Below are 16,029 nucleotides of genomic sequence, written 5' to 3'. Positions count from 1 at the left end.
GATTTTTGGCTCAACTGTTGTTGGCCTGGAGTTTTTCCTTGTGTTCTCTGGATCTCAGCCTGTTTGGGGTTGCTGCTACGGATGTGCCTTTATCGGACATGGCGTTACGCTACACCTCCTGACACCTTCTTTCTCTAAAGCAGAACTACTATCTGGCTAAAGACATGTATGATTGTTGTGGCAATGCTGGCATACTGAGGCCTAAGCGCTATGTTCATCGGAGCTCTGGACGCAGTTATGTTTCTTCTTCGTCTTCCATCACTTTGGTTCTAAACAGCCGACGGAAGATCACAAGACTATATCATACTGGTGTCGAGCTTTGTAACTTAATAACGCCACCCTGTCTGAAGTGGAATTCCTGCGATGCGAGACCATCAAACCCTCTCAACGCTGTATTATTTAATGCGCGTTCTGCGAACAATAAGGCTTCACTTTTGTCAGATATCATAGTGGACAAAGGTCTGGATTTACTGTTTCTCACTGAAACTCGGCACAAACAGAATGACGGCCTGCTTATTAACCAACTGACTCCAGCAGGTTTTGGACTCTTCGACTTCCCGTGGCCTTCTCGCAGAGGTGGGGGTATTATTGTGGTTTATAACCTGCCATGCAAATTGAGCCCCGTGTTTGTACCTCAGTTTACATCTTTTGAATGCCTTTGAACTCAGTGTAACTGCTACTTATTCTGCTGCTATTGCTACAATCTATAGACCTCCTAAATCAAATGCAGAATTTCTGTCAGAATTTGCTGATTTGCTGACAATGTTGTGCGTTAAATTTGAGAGAATTCTGATTCTTGGTGATCTTAACACACATGTTGATCAGAAAGACTGTGCTCTGGCCAAGGACTTTTTATCTCTGCTGGACTGTTTTAACTTTACAAAATTTGTGAATGTTCTTACACATTGAAAAGGTCATACACTTGATTTAGCTATGGCAAATTATGCTTTTGTGTCAAATCTCTCTACTGTAGATGTTGGAATCTCGGATCATTCAGCCATACTTTTTAATTTTTAGGTACCATATTATTTAAGGCTTGTTGCATGTACTGTCTCTTTCCGTAAATGGCAATCAATTGACCCTGCGCTTTTGCTAATTCGATCAATGCATGCCTGGATGATTTGTCTTCTGTCCCTTCTGAGTATAAAATTATTTTACTCTTTCTGCCAATTTGGACATGTTTGCACCTATTAAAACATGCAATGTCTCTTTCGTACATACAGCTTCCTGGTATAACGACTATTTGCATTCAAAGAAGGTGGAATGTTGCAAACTGGAGCGTAAATGGCGTGGTTCTGGCTTGTCAGTTTTTTATCAAGTTTGGAAAACCTGTTTGGGCCAATATAAGCAGAAGTTGACAATGCAAGGTCTTTGCAGTTTTTCTCAGATTATTGACAATAATCATAATAACCCTAGGCAGCTTTTTCACATTAATAACAGTCTTTTGAAAGTAGACGGTGCAAATACTCTAACTGTGTCAGTTCAGACATACAATGATTTTCTTAAATTCTTCAGTTTAAAAATTGATAACATTCGCAAAGATATTCTTAGTTATCTTAGTTCTCCTCATGTTTCTACAGTTAATCTACCAAGTTTTTCCTGTACACCCTTCTCTAATTTTTCCTTAGTCACCTCTGAGTCTATTTGTGCACAGGTAGCTCGTATGAAAGCTTCCACTTGAATACTTGATCCCCTGCCTTCTAGTTTATTTAAATCCTGTTTTGGTTACTTGTGCCCAGTTGTTCTTACAATAATAAATGACTCCTTGGCCACTGGTGTTGTGCCAACAGCACTTAAAACTGCTGCTGTCACTCCCATATTAAAAAAGCAAAACAGTGATTCGAACAATCTCAGTAGCTTTCATCCAATTTCTCATCTTCCATTTAGGAATGGGTGTTGTTTCGTCTCAACTACACAACCATTTAACGGTCAATAATCTGTTTGAGCCCCTTCAATCTGGGTTAAGGAAACTGCACAGTACTGAAACAGCCTTGGTTAAAGTTGTTAATGACTTGCTGTTAGCTTCTGATTCTACACTGGCCCCCCGACTGAGCCTGGTTTCTCCCAAGGTTTTTTCTCCATTCTGTCACCGATGGAGTTTTGGTTCCTTGCCGCTGTCACTTCTGGCTTGCTTAGTTGGGGATACTTCATTTCCAGCGATATCGTTGACTTGATTGCAAATGATTGCAAAGATACTATTTAAACTGAACTGAACTGGATGATGACATCACTGAATTGAATGATGAACTGTCTTTAACTGAAAAATGAGTGTTTACGATTGTCATTTTGCATTATTGACACACTATTTTCTTAATTAATGCTGTTCAGTTGCTTTGACATAATCTGTATTGTTAAAAGCGCTATATAAATAAAGGTGACTTGACTTGACTTGATTCTGGCGTTTTCTCAATTCTCATCTTACTCGATCTTAGTTCAGCCTCGACACTGTTGACCACATGCTTTTATTTAATCGACTGGAAACTGTCTTTGGTGTATCTGGGACTGCACTAGATTGGTTTAGGTCATATTTTACAGGTCGCAGTCAATTTGTCTTTATGAATGGTTTCAGATCTTATGTGGATCCTGTTTGTACTGGTGTCCCACAAGGCTCAGTTCTTGGTCCCCTGCTTTCTAGCATTTATATTTATCCTCTTGGTCAGCTATTAAGATCCCTTAACCTCAGCTACCACATCTATGCTGATTATACTCAGATTTATATACATTCTCAACCTGGTCAATTTGTGGATGTCCCTCATATTTCCAACTGTATTTCTGAGATTAAGTTGTGGATGTCTAATAATTTTCTGTGTCTGAATAGCTCTAAAACTGAAGTTATGCTTTTTGGCTCTCCCCACCAACTGTGAAATGCTGCTTCTATAGATCTATCAGTTGATGGTATTGCCCTAGAGCTACTCAGTAAACTAAAAAATCTTGGTGTTATCTTTGACGCCACCCTGTCATTCGAGCCTATTGTGCAGAACACGGTAAAGACCTCCTTTTTTCATATTAGAAATATTGCACTTATTCGGCCTACGTTGCTCTTTTCTGTTGCTGAAAAATGTATTAATTATTTTGTTTTCTCACGAATTGATTATTGCAATGCTCTCCTTGTTGGAGTGTCCAAATCCTCTCTTAACAAATTGCAATATTTGCAGAATTCAGCAGCTAGAATTTTAACTGGGGCTAGGGCTGGCGACCACATAACTACTGTTTTGAAGACGTTACACTCCCTGTTAAATACCGTATAGATTTTAAGATCGTAATGCTTACATACAAGGCTCTGCATGGTCTCGCTCCACAGTATCTGGCAGATCTTTTAACACCTTATACGCCAATTCGCAATTTACGATCTTATCAGCACGGTCTCTTAGTTGTTCCCAAAACACGGTTACGATCCAGGGGGGACAGGGCCTTTTCAACGCATGCTCCAAAACTGTGGAATTCTCCACCAATTGACATTAGGGACGCTAATTATTTAGCTGTTTTTAAAACTTTTCTTAAAACACTCCATTTCAGGAATGCTTTTATTTGATTCGTTTTTTTATTGTATTGTTTTGTGATTTATTTCTTGTTGAATTTATAGTATATTGTCTTATATTGTTGTGTTTTCCTTTATGTAAGCTTTCTTGGAAAGCTCCTTGAGAAAGCAACTTTTAAAGGCGCTATATAAAATAAATGTATTATTATTATTATTATAAGTCGAGCTAGATGGTACAGAAGGCATAGTGTCCTGGCTCATCACAGCAGGACTCCCCGTGTCCCCAGAGGGACTGGCCAGAGATGCGTAGAGAGGCAATGCGTCCCAGAGCTGTGATCTCTTGGGCACTGGCGATAGGGGGCATCGTAGGCGAGAGTGAGGAAGCAGCACATCGCTCACTGTCAGCCCACGTGCCTGATAACCCGGAGGAAAAGAAAACTGCTCTTTTTTCGAGAATGTGGGTACCGAAACAGGCGAAATAGAAAAAACACAAAACACAGGATCCTCCACATGGCCCTCCTCCGGGGGAAGGAGTGATGCTGTCCTCGCCATCTCCTGAGAAAGAGCAGCTTCCCACATCTCCGGGTTGCCCATGTCAGGGGGCGCTTTGTCGTCTTTCTAGAGTACATAACATGGACATCACCTTCCCAAGGGACCGCGCCGTGACTTTGTCGCCCGGAGGGCAAAGTCAGTCACCGAGGGCATTTGTTTTAGTGCCTTGGCTTGGTTAGCCTTCAGGGGAGATGAGGACACAGGTGCACCGTAACCGCTCTCTCCACCTGGGGAATGTCAACGTACCCCGTTGCCGCCCTGCCGTCAAGGGTAGTGAGGACGGAGGAGGCAGACGAGCAGCTTCTGGCCGAAAAAGGGGCTGTCCACGACTTTGTCAGCTCCTCATGCAGGAAAAAAAGGCACAGATCAATCATCCAGCCGCGAGGGCTCGGGACTGGGCAATGTGTTCACCTCCTGCCCGATGCTCACGTCTGCCCGGGCAAGCATGGCCATTAGCTCCGGGTCCGATTCGGCGGTGGTGACAACACCTGAGGGGGACGGCCCCGCCAAATCTTCATCCTCGGAGGAGGCCATCCCCCGATGCCATGATCGACATCCGATCCTCCGACGGCGCACCAAATGAAATGCTGGGACCGTCACGAGCTGGGCCAGCAAAATCACTCGGGAGCCGCACGGGACATTCTCTGCGGGAGGAGTGAGAGGTCCGCGGGGACGTGCCCAGCGGAAAAGCTCTCACTGTGAGTATACTTGAGACTCATATCTGAGCCTATTACAGAATTTTTTAGGAAAAACAACAGATATGTTTGAGGGGAAATGTAAATTCAGCTTTAATTATTTTATCTTTTGATTTGATTTTATGTTAAACGATGAAATATAAAATGTAGGAAACAAGGAAGTTTATGTATTCTATTTTCATATCTTTAATTCAATAAATCATTGAGCTTTGAACACTTAAAGCAGTTAGGAAGAAACCACCTGAGAACTTTACAAATCACCTGTCACATAATAGCCTTGATTTCATTGCATAGTTTCAGAGTTTCAGTGAATCAATGATTATTCCATTAAAATGAATGTGTGTGTGTGCTGTAGAATATAGCCGGCGTATTGCAAAATTGTCCTTGACCTCTGTTATAAAACAGCAGGTTTTTTGAAGCTGATGCCAAATATAGCTAAATAAAACTAAATATGCAATGCAAAGATGTTAATAATTAGCACCCAAGAAGTCAATTTATGATGTGATGGGCTATTTTCACAGTGTATTCAGCATACTGAGGCATCTCCTCCATTGACAACTTGTCATCCTACATATTACGCTTTTTTTAGTTCCTCTGGGAGGTGGGCTCTGTTATGCACTGCAAAAAAATAAAATATAATAATAATAATAAACTCATTTAACATTTCCCCACATTATCCACAAACTAGTTAGCTAGCTATCTCAGAAATATCATTCATTTATAAAGCTGTCAGCCCCAGATAAAATTAATCTATATTGAAAGTGGTATGGCTTGTGGTAATTCTACAGTTCTTCTCAGTATTGACATATTTGTATTGACAGATTCTTAGAGTATTGCTCATACAACACCACCATAGGATCTGCATCTCCAATGGGTCACTTCATCAAAACACCATACTGAGTAGACCAAACTGGCATCAGTGCCTGACCTCATGCTTATGCCTGAATAAAAGCAAATTAGACAGTTTTGCATCTCTAAAACTCTTAGGATGTTTACACATGTGTTGTTCGTTTCTCTTGGTTCTTTTGGTCTGGACCAAAACAAACAAAAAAAATAATACATTTAGTCGTGTACTGCACCAGAGCTTGGAAGTGGACCAAGACCCTCTGCCACTTGTTTGGTGGGCACCAAGGTTCAGATGCCAGCGTTCACACTTACTCAAATGAACCGCAGTTGTGCCAGAGTTAGTTTTAATAATACCAAAGTGTGAACACATCTCTCAGTCAGTTCCAAAAAAGTATTGTTCCCTCTCATAGTCAATTAAAAACAGAATTTTTCATCTTGATGATCTCGTTTTCTCTAATTGTCCCTCATCATCCCACTGGTAAGACAACGAGTGAAGCTTTACTAAAGTCACATCACTGCTTGTGTTAATTGCTTGGATAAAAGCATGGCAATTTGCAAATACTGGTGACTGCCATAGTTACAGATAGATAGATAAATAAAAATACAGGCACAGAAGTTGGCAAAGTTGTGCGATTGCCTAATGCTTGTGCATATCTCATCCCACCTGCTGGAGTGAGAGTAGTCTCTGCCCTGCTGTTGTTTACTTTCTGAAGAACAATAAGCCTCTCTGGCAACATTACCCAAAGTGCTGCATGATCTAACGAGAGCACACACTGGTGGCAACAGACTCACACACGCATATACACACGCATATAATTCAAAGCATGCCTTTCCATTCCCTCACTCGACCTGTCTCCCTCAATTTCCTTGCTCTAATTGGATAACACTATATTTTCATTTCACAGGAGCCAGCAGGCCTCCATGCCGTTTTAGAGCATGTGATTCTTATTTGATGCAGCCTATGTTTACAACATCATCTTGTAATTAATGGCACAGTGCAGAGCTGTGTATCCCCGTGACCTCCTATTCCTTATTCCTGAATTCAGGCCAGTGTGCCAGTTTCTCTCTCCTCTGCCTTGAATTTTGAAATACAGTTTTTGAAGCTTGATTATACGACCTTGCAGAGTCATTTCGTGTAGTTTTATCAGCTGTCGGAGGGAATGGGATTCTGTCTACATGGATTGCTTGAGCTTGTTTGACTCTCTGGGTTAAGGAGATTAATTGTGTCGACATGAAAGTTTGTCTTAATACAGTATATGGTTTGTGTAGTCTAAGTAATATAGTCAAGCCTACAAAAACTAAAGGAGAATTGACTGAAGTTGATTCAAGTCTTTAGTGTACTGTAATGTTTTTCCTGACCTGAAGTGTTTTTGACTTCTCACAGCATTTGGCCTACCTCTGTAATAAATACATACATACAGACATAGATACATACGTACATACAAACATACATGAAGAAGGGGTTCTTAGCCCGAGGGCTGGGAACCACTAGGGGGCATCAGCAGATTTCCAAGGGACCTCAGTATGACTTAAAAGTATTTAAATTAAAGATATATTAAATTTGTCAATCGAACAAAACTAAATCAATAACTAAATAACTAGCCTATTGTTTTTATTGAAGAACACACATGTCTTAAAACTTCTTAAATCACAAATCGAATCAAGGTTTGTTAATTTAATATAACAATATTCCCAGTTAAAAAAGTTTAATAATCATAATTACAGCAGAAAAAAATGTATTGTAAGGAGTGTTGCTATTGTGTTGGACAACAGGGGGCCTCAAAAAGGTTACAAACCACTGATGAGGGTCACTGAGTATGTGGCATTTACAAGGTATTTCACAAAATCCTGCTTCAAATTTATTAACCAAGCTCATTCGGTTTTATCATGTAGGCTCCGTCTCTACTGGAGTTGCTCTGCATTATATTTAAGTCATAAAGGCTCTTAGAACAAGAGGAACTGAAGAGAAATAAGTAAACAAAAGTAAAAGTATACTGTACAAGTTTTTCTTAAACTATTTTAGTGTTTTTTTTGTTTTGTTTTCTTTTGTCTTCTCTGGACTTTAAACTGTGAATAATAATAATATTTGAATATTGCCCATCCTTTGACATTTTAAAAATATAAGAGAATAAAGGTTAAACAGATATCCGGACAATACCATGAAAACCACATGACTTCTGTAAGCTGTAACTGAAGTAGCCACGTCAAACTGAAACAGGCAGAAAGAGGTCAATGCTAACAGTCTTTATGTCAGAAATGTGTTTGTGCCATCTGAAAAGGACACTTTTTCTCACAACTTCTCTGTATCTCTTTCTCAATAATTCAAGGCCAGAGAGCTGCAGTGAACATACTGTAGATGACCTCAATTGCTCCTCCTCTTCCTCCAATGAGAGGCAGTGAAAGAGACTTTGATACTGAAGAGAAGTAAACGGTGGTACCATCTAATAATCTATCTATCTATCTATCTATCTATCTATCTATCTATCTATCTATCTATCTATCTATCTGAAAATATACAAAAATGAAGTTTTCATAGCTCTCAACTTTAAAGGGATACTCCATCCAAAAATGAAAATTCTCTAATAATTTACTCACCTTACTGTTGTCTCTCTTCGGATGAATGCAAACTAAGATTTAGAGAGAATACACACACACACACACACACACACACTTATTATTATCAATGTTTACATTTTTGCTGCTTTATATTCTTGTGGAAACCATTCAAAACTTTGGGCAAGTGAGATTTACATTTTACATTACTTTATTCAGTAATGATGCATTAAATTGATCAAAAGTGACAGTAGGTCATTTTTTTAATGTTACAGTAAGTGTTGTACAATAAATGCTGTTATTTTGAAAATTTTCAAAGAATCCTGATAAAATGAATGATTTCACAAAAACATTAATCACTAAAACTGTTTTCAACATAAATAATATTAATAACTAAGCACTAAACACCAAAAAAAATGTGTTTAATTATAATATTTCACAATATTACTGTTTCAATTATTAGTAGTAGTAGTAGTAGTAGTAGTAGTAAGTCAATGTAGCCTTGGTGAGCAGAAGAGATGTGTTTTAAAATGTATTTTTTCAAACTTGTTTTGATAAACACAACATTTTTTTTTTTAATCTGCCGCTTGTTTTTGTTTCCTGGTTTAAACAGAAGTAAACATTTTAAACAGTATACTGGGGGAGAAAGCTGAGCTCACAGTTGATGAACTGCTCGACTGAGTTTGATAAGTGCTTGAAACATCTAGCTGATGAAGACACATCTGATCAAAAGAGCAGCACTTGCTTCTCAACAGATCATAACAAACTAAATGAAATGTGCATAGTGCCCTCTGCTGGTTGTAGAGAACAAAACAAACCAGTGGGGAGCTGGGCGCTTGGGAACGGAGCACACACTGAGCAGACCTGAGTGCTTTGTGGTGACCTTAAAACAAAGATTCATATTTTTTTCTGTGTATTTTAATTGACAACAAAGAATGAGCATACACTTTCAGGTGGAATAAAATAGGGTTCCGATAAGGACTGACTTAAAAAAAAATCAAACTCTCCAGTTTTAAAGGAGTCATATGATGTTGGGCGCGGCCGGCGGATTCGACGAAGGAGCGTCCGGAGGGCTTGCGGAAAACACATGTAACGACCCCGGGCTGGACTCTGCTTCGTCCACGGTGAAAGCCGATCCGGTGATCCACAGCGCAAAGTTGTTGTATTTCCTCAGCAACCAGCACGGATCAGCCATATCGAAGCCATATCGTCCTCTTATAGCAGGCCAAACAAATTAGTTTCGCTTTCACAACGAAACACACAGCGCCTTCACAACATGGCACCAGCAACAACAATACTACAGCGAGAATAAAAGTTACGCCTTCTTTCTTTGCGTGAACATTTGGGCGGCATTATGCAAATCTTCCCACATCGTGAGGAGGTATGTGGGGGCGTGTTAGAACGAGCCGTTTTAAGTAGGCGTGGCTGACTCTTAACTTTTATAAAGAATATATCTTTGGGTTTGAGACTTTAGTCTTTGCAACTTTACAAATCCTCTTTATGCACCAAGAGCTTGTAACACTCCAAAGAGAAAGGAAAAATTGAAATCGCGTCATATGACCCCTTTAAATATTCTGCAGTAATTAATTAGTTCGACTGTGTCTCTTTAGATATGGTAAGAAATGTCCATAAATTTAAATTCAACTCTAAAATTCTGTGAAATAAAACCGTGGCTTTTCTTCTCTCTTGATACGAGGATACAGAGACAAATTGTTGTGAGACTCAATGTTAGATTAGGTGAAGATTAAGGTGAAAGATAACTCGAGGGACATGGAACAATGCAAGCTATCTGCCCTTAACAAATGACAAATGTTGCCTCATTATTTAAAGCTGATATCTAGATAGAACTGTGTCGTAACTGCTTTGAGTTATGTGAATGGAGCTCCCCTTACTGGCCTTGCCTTGTCAACACAAATGTTTCTAGATCAAAGCAACTTTATCCCCATTCATGTTCTTAAGAGTCAGACCTAAATGAAAGAATTAGAACAGTCTGGAAAGACCAAGTCCCTGAAGACAGGGTTAAATGCTTGGAGGTGGAGTACTGAAATTTATGGGTGGCGAAAAAGAAATACTTCATTATGAAAGGCCTGTGGACTCAAATGGACTTCACCTAGAGGGTTAAAGTAAAGGGAGGATCAGCATATGGTAACATCATTATGGGAAGGATCTGTTGCCTGTGGAGTCACTTTGACAGTGGAAATGTGAGGCAGCAGAAAAATGGTTCCCATAGGCAAAGAAACTAGCTGGGTTGAGTCTTCACTCTCCCCACAGGGGACAATGCAGTACAGCGTGTCCCATTTTCTCAAACAAGTTCAGAAAATGTATTTCTTGCACTACAAAGAAGCTCTCCAGTCATATTTTGGATTCATCTCATTGATAAAAGTGAATCAATACAGAAAGATTCAACTTTTTCAGTATTGTCTTATAACCTTCATAAAATACTGTTTTTTTTTAATAGAATCTTAGGGTCAACAAAGAGTCTCATATCAAGAAGTATTTATTGTTTTGCAGGGTCCTTAAGTTAGTTACATCTAACAAAGTTGACAGTAGCCACAGAAAGTAGTCTATAGCATTTTCCTCATACTATGGAAATCAATGGCTACTGTCAACTGTTCGGTTACCAGCATTCTTTAAAGTGTATTATTTTGTGTTCAACAAGAATAAAAACTCATACAGGTTTGGAACAACTTGAGTTTGAATAAATGGTGACAGAACGTTCATTTTTGGGTGAAGTATACCTTTAATGCAATACCTAACATGAACTAACAATGAGCAATAAAAAAGGTAAATGCTACTACATTTTTAACATTTCAAGTTGTATAAATTTACATGAATTTGCATGTGTCAAAAGCAAACATGAATTAATTATAATTTTAAAAGTGATTTTGAAAGAAATTTCTTATGCTCACCAAAGCTGCATTTATTTGATAAAAAATACAGTAAAAGCAGTGATTTTATGAAATAATATTACAATATAAAATAGGCCTAGCTCTTTTCTATTTTAATATATGTGACCCTGGACCACAAAACCAGTCTTAAGTGGCTGGGGTATATTTTTAGCAGTAGCCAAAAAAACATTGAATGGGTCAAAATTATCGATTTTTCTTTTATGCCAAAAATCATTAAGATATTAAGTAAAGATCATGTTCCATGAAGATATTTTGTAAATGTCCTACCGTAAACATATCAAAACTTAATTTTTGATTAGTAATATGCTTTGCTAAGAACTTCATTTGGACAGCTTTAAAGGCGATTTTCTCAATATTTTGATTTTGTTTTGTACCCTCAGATTCCAGATTTTCAAATAGTTGTATCTCGACCAAATATTGTCCTATCCTAACAAACCATACAACAATGGAAATCTTACTTATAATCCAGCTTTTAGATTATGTATAAACCTCAATTTAAAAAAAAAAAACATTATATTGTGTAATTATTTAATAAATGTAATTTATTCTAGTGTTGGCAAAACTGCAGCAGCCATTACTCCAGTCTTCAGTGTCACATGATCCTTCAGAAAGCATTCTAATATGCTGATTTGACAATCAAGAAACATTTCTCATTATTATTAATGTGGAAAACAATTGTGCTGCTTCATAATTTTGTGCATACCATTCTTTTTTTTTTTCAGGATTCTTTGATAAATTTCAGAGGAACAACATTTATTTCTTTAAAAAGTTAAAACAACTTTTACTGAAACTTACGAATGTTTTTTTTTTGTTGTTGTTAATTACCAATTGAGTCCAAGAGTTAGATTATAAATTCTTCACATCAGTCTGTTGGTTCATCCACAGAGAAAATGTAAGGTATTTCTAAAGAACCAAATACCTTAAAAGGTTCTCCTAATGTGCTAGGCTTGGACCCTTTCTTTTAAAACTGTAAAGATCCTCTCAATAAGCCACTAACAATAGAAGACAAATGTTCAGCACAGTGTACAGTACTATTTAGAGTTTGCTCAGCTGAAGATGAATGATGGGAGTTTTATTTCTGCGGCCTGTGGGGAAATCTTCTTGAACACTGTGATTTTCAGCCACCAAAACACATGTATGTGTGTGTCTTGGTCAGTGGAGCAAGACGGTCCCCCTGTGATAAATTTAATATGCTGTATCAGCCTTGCTGTCCCTTCTTTTTTGCCCTGTGATGTACGACATGATGGGCACTCATTTGTCATGCCTGTAACACCTACAGTAATGGAATGGAGAAGAAGTCCACAGTCAGAGGGAGTGGAAAGGCGACACAGGGAGAGTTCAAATGAATTAATAGCTTGGGTGAACTGGCAAGGACAGTGATGGCTCAATAAAAGTACTGCTGAAGAGGAATGATGGGTCCTGGAGTTTGTTTGTGTTGACTTTGAGTGGATATGTGGGTGCATAACAGCTCTAAAGGCGAATAGTTTAGAGAGAAAGCTGAACTCCAGGTAGCCTCGCCAAATATCACATACACTACCATTCTCAGGTTTGAGGTCAGGAATCTTTTTTTGTGTGTGTGTGTGTGTGTTTTTGAGTCTCTTGAATGCTCACCAAGGCTGCATTTATTTGATCAAATATATAGTAAAACAGTAATAATCTGAAATGTTGTTGCAATTTAAAGCAACTGATTTCTGTTTGAATATATTCTAAAATGATTCCTGTAACGTCAAACGGGAATTTTCAGCAGCCATTACTCCAGTCTTAAGTGTTACACAATCCTTCAGAAATGATTCTAATATGCTGATTATCTTTTTATTATTAATTTTGAGAACAGTAGTGCTGCTTTATTTATTTATTTTTATTTATTTGACAAATCAATTCAATTAATTATTTTATTAATAGCATTCAATTTCTTAAAAACCTCAACATTTTGAATGGTAGTAGGCCTATATCCAAAATGCATAACAATTATATTAATGTAAATATACTCTAAATACCCAAAAGTGTGCGAATGCATGGTGTATTTGCACACTTTTGGGTTTTTAGTGTATATTTACATTATTATACTTTTTGTGCATTTTGGATATACTACGTTTCAGCTTAAAATGGACTGGAAATTTAAAAAACACACACATAATGGCAAGAGCAATAATCAAAAGATGAACATTTATTATGAAGCAAGAACACATGGACAAAATGCAAGACAAATTACATTTATTTGGTTGAATAAAGCATAGTTTACAATATTACATACATTTCAACTCGTTTAATAAGAATTTTAGACATACAAAATTTAACATTTAAAAGTAGTATTTTAATTTAAATGTATTCAATGGTTCTCTGAAATCGCTTCACCGAAACGCTTGCCGGTGTGTCACCGAAATCTGAGCCGTTGAAGGGCTGCTGTTTAGATCAAATTTAGACCACGGCCTCACATTTCACTCGTAGCTGAAAGATGCCGTGACTGACTCCAAAACCTGCCCATAAACAAACAAGATTAGAGAACATATTTTAACATCAAATTAACTTAAACTCAGTACTATAATGAATAAAATCCATTTATGTTATGCAAGGCAAAAGGCGTTTCCAGTGCGAAGTGACCGCTGCTGACACAGCTGACTGACACCTCGTCCTTATGTTGTGTTGTGTAAAATAATACAATTGACAGCACAGTAAAGACTTTATAAATGAAATAAAATATATACAAACCTTTATTTCGCTGAAGAAGTGCAGCACTCTCTCCTGTATAGAGGACTCAAAAAGCCCACGCTATGACTGTAACTCAGCAGATGGGTTGTTTCATCGGAGACAAGCTCAAGCCAGCAATTGGGTAGAAAAAAATAACCCAGCGTTAAAAATGATCCAGCAACTTAGTTACAGAACAACTACCCAGCAGTAAAAATATTAAAAACAGCCCAATAAAATGAGCCAATGGGCTGAACCCAGCATTTTTTATTTTTTAGAGTGTTACTAATAAGGTTGTAACACAATGTGTGTGTGTGGGTGGGGGGGGGAATCAATAATTTGATACTTAGATGATATCTTACCATCTAATTTACTTCTCATTATGTCAGAATTGTATTATAGTACAGCAGCTGTCCTGCTGAAGAACTTTTGAATGTGGATGACTACCTTTAGAACTTATTGCATATCTCTGCATATATAGCTGTTGTTTTTAATCTTTTGCCAGTGCAAAAAGACCCTGGGCTAAGAAACATTTTACCATGCAAAAACATGCATTCATTGACATGGACCATCCCTCCATGTCCAGACAGAATCTCTCAGGAGCTTTAAGTCTTAGAACTAAGAACATTATTGCTGATACAGAGTTACAGTAATAATACATTGTGCTCCAAGCACTCTCTCCCTCTCGCTTTCCCCTCATTCCCTCTCTTCTCTGCAGAGAGCTTGCAACTCTAACTTGTGTTTGACACGATGGCAACTTTTTTTTTTGTTCTTTTCTCCAGCTGAAGTTTGCTCAGCTGTATTTGGAGATGTGTTTATTCCCCCAGCTTTGACATCCTTCAAAATCAGGGCCGTGTTTATATTTCCCCTGGATAGAAACACTTCTTTCTTTTCTTTATTCGAGCCCTCTTGTATTCCTTCTTGAGAATCTACAAAGTCCATCTCCTCTTTTATTACAAGTACATGAACTCACAATGAACCACACCTCCCTCTGGCTAGAAACCAGGCAGTGCCAATATTGACCCTGAACAGTGCTCTGTTTATTGTGCGTGACCTCTGATCTGGCCCAGGCACCACAGGATGACTGACATTTCTCACAATATTATGTGATAATATAGTGTAGAAGCACCACACAAGAAAATCTTTTTAGAAGACTGTCTTCAAGAACAGACAGTGAAGTATTTTTTTATATATTGTGTATAATTTAAAACAAGTAATATTGTCTACTCTTAAATGTTTATGGTCAGTATAATTCATGTACAAAAAAATACCAAAAGTCACAGTAAAGTAGTAAAGTAAAGACATTCATAATTTAACAAAAGATTTATATTTGAAATGAATATTTTACATTTTAAAATATATTAAATGCTCTGATTGAGCTAAAATCAACCAATCGTCGATGTAATTGAGTATGCGGATGCCCTGGAGCCGCAGAGCGGCCAGTGCAGCGTCCACACACTTCGTGAAAGTACGGGTTGAGAGTGCTAGGCCGAAGGGAAGGACCAGATATTGGTAAGCTTTGCCCCTGAAAGCAAACCTCAGGAACTTCCTGTGACTGGGAAGGATGGAGACATGAAAATACGCATCTTTTAGATCTATCGTGACGAACCAGTCCTCGGACCGGATCTGAGACACGACCTGTCCGACAGTGAGCATTTTGAACTTCAGACGCAGGACTGAGCGGTTCAATAGCCGCAGATCTAAAATTAGACGCAACCCTCCATCCTTCTTCAGCATGATGAAGTACCGGCTATAGAACCCGGACTCCCTGTCGAGAGGAGGGACCACCTCGATGGCCTCCTTCCTCAAGAGAGTATTGACTTCTTGTTCTAATACCAGAGCCTGCTCTGGGCCCACTACTGTGAGAAAAACCCCTTTGAAAGGCGGCGGCGGAGCGCCGAACTGAATGCGATAACCTCTTTCTACAGTTTGCAGGACCCAACGAGATACATTTGGCAGTAGTTTCCACGCTGCTAAATAATCTACTAAGGGAACCAGTCTCTCGAGCTGGTCTTTGTAGCTGCTAGCTGGGTGCCCTGAAGCGGCGGACCGGCAGGAGTTCGCTGAACTAGCTGCTTGAGAGACCCCCGAAGGGGTGGCGAGGCTCTCGGCTCCGCTACATTTCCGGGCGGAAAATACCGAGAAAAACCTTCGCTGGAGACCGCTGCGCCCTGGCACACTGGCCGAGTTGGCAGAACGGTTTCCTGAGGGCGCCGAGGAGAGACGGACACCGTGTAATGCGATGCACCCCGCTCTTCCCCAGTAGGGGCCGCCCTCAGCAGTCCTGGATTTATGCCTGTCAGGACCGCTT

The sequence above is a fragment of the Sinocyclocheilus grahami genome, unplaced genomic scaffold (assembly GCF_001515645.1).
Source record: "Sinocyclocheilus grahami isolate Dianchi unplaced genomic scaffold, SAMN03320097.WGS_v1.1 scaffold784.1, whole genome shotgun sequence".
NCBI lineage: Eukaryota > Metazoa > Chordata > Actinopteri > Cypriniformes > Cyprinidae > Sinocyclocheilus > Sinocyclocheilus grahami.
The sequence above is the reverse complement of the archived record's forward strand: the minus strand, read 5'-3'. Positions refer to the sequence as shown.